The sequence below is a fragment of the Phragmites australis genome, chromosome 4 (assembly GCF_958298935.1).
Source record: "Phragmites australis chromosome 4, lpPhrAust1.1, whole genome shotgun sequence".
NCBI classification, from domain to species: Eukaryota; Viridiplantae; Streptophyta; class Magnoliopsida; order Poales; family Poaceae; genus Phragmites; species Phragmites australis.
This window is the reverse complement of record NC_084924.1, coordinates 46,710,861-46,715,098: the sequence shown is the minus strand read 5'-3', so window position 1 is coordinate 46,715,098 and position 4,238 is coordinate 46,710,861. Positions and strand designations below refer to the sequence as shown.

At 45.8% G+C, this 4,238-nt stretch overlaps 1 pseudogene; it reads left to right on the top strand.

The window, feature by feature from the left end:
- Window positions 1-755: 755 nt before the first annotated feature.
- LOC133916879 (large ribosomal subunit protein eL33w-like) lies at window positions 756-3,099 on the top strand (annotated as a pseudogene).
- Window positions 3,100-4,238: the final 1,139 nt, after the last annotated feature.

Sequence of the window (4,238 nt, the reverse complement as noted above, 5' to 3'; positions counted from 1 at the left end):
TATGTGTTCCTCTTTCACTCTCAGCACCACGCCACTTGGAGACACTTTCATGAGATGGAAGCTGTTGAGAGGATGAAGGCTATACGCAAGTACATTCAGGAGAACAGCAGGAGATGAGGGAGGAGCATAACTGTACGATGGCGGAGGCCCATGAAGCGGAGAGGGAGAGGAAGCGCGAGAGGGCACATCTCGCGCGTGAGGCAGGACGGAAAGCGACGAGGAAGGGAAAGTACCCACGTATTACTCGGTAGACCACATCTTGTAATTATGTTATTTATATTACCTAAGACATATTAGGTTTAGACGTGATACTTGATTAGGTTAGAATGATTGTGTATTGTATATACTACAGTTTGTGTATGGCGCAGTTCCTATTAAAATCATCATATTCACCTTTCCGTTTTCGTAAAATCCAGGTTTCCAAAATATTGCACAAACATCTAGTGACACTGAACGAATCTAAAACATTACGATGCACGCATATTCTGCCACAAATAAAAAAAAACCACAACAAAGTGTTGCCCATTCATCAAACGACACGAAGATCTCGCATGTTCACTGGATGATAGCGGGTGACGCGTGGCCTCACCGCATTTTTAATCTTCTGATCGATGGAGTCCACAAGGTATCGCCCGATGAACAGACGACATTAGTGTATTATTGTAATTTTTAGAACAGCCATATAATTATGCAAATTTTGAAAATATCTCTATCTTATTATTTAAAAAAATACTTAGTGTTTCAACCGCCCTGCATCTGCATCCCCGTGCGCCTCCGGTTGCCCAATCCACTCGCCGCCCTCACGCCAAAACCGCGCGCCTCCCTCATGCCGAAGCCGCGCAGCCCTCCCGCGGCCCTGGTCCGCCTGTGCGCCGAAGCCATCGTTTTTCACGGCCATGCCATCGACTGCCGCCCTGGTCTGCCTGCGGGCCGACGCCTTCGTCCCCCCATTCTCTACCCCGCCACCGCCGCCCGTCGCCGCCTACTAGGGTTTCTCCCCTTCTTGGTCGGGCCGTCTCCCTTACTCCACCTCCGAGCCCTCCCCTTCGGTGGCAGAAGCAGCAGCGGTGGCGAGATGGTGAAGGGGCGCACAGGGTAGCGCGTGAGGGTCTATGTCCGGGATCCTCGGATATAAGAGGTGAGCTCTCTCTCCCCAACCGGCGGCCGCTCGATATTTCGCAGAGGTGTGATTCACGGAAAGGTGATGGGCATGATTGATGCAGGTCGAAGTCGAACCAGTACGAGACCACGTTGCTGGTGTAGATCGAGGGGGTGAACACCAAGGGGAATGTAGCCTGGTACTGCGGCAAGCGGATGGCCTACATCTACAAGGCCAAGACCAAGAGCAGCGGCACGCACTACCACTGCACCTGGGGCGAGGTCACCCAACCCACATGGCAACACCGGCGTCGTCTGCGCCAAGTTCAAGTACAACCTGCCGCCGGAATCCATGGTGAGCTGGGCCGACCTCTCCATGCCCATTCATAGCACTGACTCATGTCCTTGCACTGCATTTTTGTGCTAATTCTGTTGTGGTGTTTGGTTTGTTGCAGGGTCGCAAGGTCAGGGTCTTCGTATACCCCGGCAGCATCTAAAGGTTAGTATCAATTGCTTTCTACTCAACTTACTGTTATGGATTATCGAGTATGCTGCTTGGGTCCTCCAAGCGTTACAGAACGGGCTGTTGCTAGATTATTATTTTTTTGTGTTAAAAGTAAAGAGTCAGTATTCATCAGTGGATAGTCAGCCGAGCCATCGGAGGCAACCAGTACGTGATGCCATAGCATGGAACACGCTTGCCCACAACTTGTTCGTGCAAATGTCTTCAAGAGGTTTCAGTTGGTTTAATTTTCTGAATTGTTAGGTTACCTTTTTCAGGTGGGAGAGTTAACAATGGAAATGGATTATATAATATTATTTCCTTGGAAATAAAGGGTGTGTGAAAATATTGATTTACCTTCTGTTGGGACATTACCATAGCCCTGAAGTTTTTGTATGATCATTGCATTATATATTTTCTTTTATTTCCAGTTACCTTTTATGATGCCATAGAGATTTGGTACAAATTTGTGTGGCTATTTTTTTAGCTCAGGACCATGGAGTGTGGCTGGTGCGGAAGGTAGGGGTACAATGACTGCTGATGAGTTGGCCGGAGCAGCGATGTATTGAGCGGCCAGGCTCTAGCAGTGCTAGCAGCGCAGCTGCAGACTGGCTCAGACCATCTCGAGGAGAGGAAGCAAATTTGCGGACTGTAGGAGTACTGTAGCAGCACTGTATCTGTACTGTTCATAGAGTGGCTGACAGTGGGACCGGAGAGAGAAAAAGAGGGGTAGAAGGTAGAAAATAGGGTATCTGCTGGAGATGAAAAAAATAAGGGATACTGTAATAGTGTTTTTGAGGATGAAAATTTAAAGTAGCTGCTGGAGATGACCTCACAGGTTAGCCTCCCAAACATATAAAAAATATTTTTTGATAGGGCAATCATACAAATATCAATATACCTTGTGACTATCTTCCCTTATTCTCCTTTTGAAATTAATTACCATTTGATATCAGGATGTAAAACATCTATCAATCAGAATGTCCCATTGTCTGAAGGTTTAATTTGATTACTTTTCTGCTGAAATTTGTTGGCCACTCGTTAGAATTGCTTGTGGTCAAGTGTAACCTGATGCGCTTCATTTTGTGGATCGTTCAGCTTTCAGGTCATATTTGACCAGGCAGAAGGTGGTGTGTATGAGCAGGAAGTTGGAGAAGCCTACACCAAATCATTCAATGCACCGAAGAATGTTTCTGGTGTCAAGTACGGTTCTTTGTGCTTGTAGTTATCGGTTACAATATGAAACAATCTGGCTGAAAAAAAAACACTATTGAAACAGAATAAGTGGTGCATTTATATATTTGATTGAGTATAGATGATCAGGGATTGCTGCAACAATCAAGCTTTCTTTTAGTTTTGATTCGTTTTCCTTTTTCTCATTATCATCTGCGATGCTGGATTCAAAATATGCTGGGAAGTACTCTGTTCTACTTCATTTCTTGGTGTATTTGTTTGAGAAATATGGTAAAGTACAATGTAAAGTGCAAAATTTTTAGGAACTCTTACAATGCATGGGCATGCTCGATCATCCCTGATCAAACGATCAGAGAATGCTGAGTTCTCCAGATGCGTGTTCTTGTGAAGCAATCCCATAATTTGTCAAACAAGGAAATCATACATCAGTCACTCTGAATTTTGAACCAATTTGATTATAAACGCCAAGAAACTCAATTCTATTCAACTTCATTAAGTTTCACTTCAGGTATTGTTTCCCTGAACCTTCAGAGTTTCTTTTTTTTCTTTTCTCTTGTGATTTAATTGTAAGTGCATGACTGCATGCACCAACCATCATCAGTCTGATATTTTGAATGCTCATTTGGTCTACTTTCTTTGGTCAAGTAGGTTTCAAGAAGTCCCAAATTATATATGTTGTGAACCTGCGATACCATGTTCGTTCTCTTCGTTGCCAATGATTATGCAAAGGTCTCAAGTGTTGAAACCCTAGAGGCAAAGCTGAAAGTGTTGGTGCTTGACTGTTTTTGCGAGTAGGGCAAACATGTTTTGTTATAAATAAACAATTTGTTAGAGAAAAATACTGCATTGGAGTTTTAATTTAAGAACCGTTGCAAAACACGGGTATCTTTTCTCTCTCCCCTCTCTCTCTATATCTATAATTCTAACATCCCGATGGCAACCCGAACCGGAAGGGGGAGTTCATCTGGCCAGACGGCCCAGAGCGGTCAGATTCATAGCCCGCCCGCCGATCTCGGCATGGCGGCCTCGTGGTGGACTGTGCGGTGCTGAACTGCTCGCCGCCGGCCGCCGGCCGCAGGCACGAAGCAACCCGTGGGCCGAGACGCAGCTGCTGCATGCTACGAACATGGTAACAGTGAACGTACCACAACTCTGAGACGAGAAAAGGGGAAATAACTTCCACTGCATGGCAAATCACTTTGAGATTTAGTTTGCGTGTGCACGGATTGCTGCATGGCATCCACCGACTCCGAGAGGTCACCTTGATGATCACGGCGTCCGCATGCACACGCCGAACGAAATCATGGACAGACGCCTGCCGTTAGATCAAGTACGTACCATGCATGCATGCTACTTTGGCCTTTGGACGATGTGACTGTTCGTGTTATCTTCTTGTTCCGTGCGTGGTTCTGGAAGCTACTAGTAAAGAGGTTCTCTTTCGATC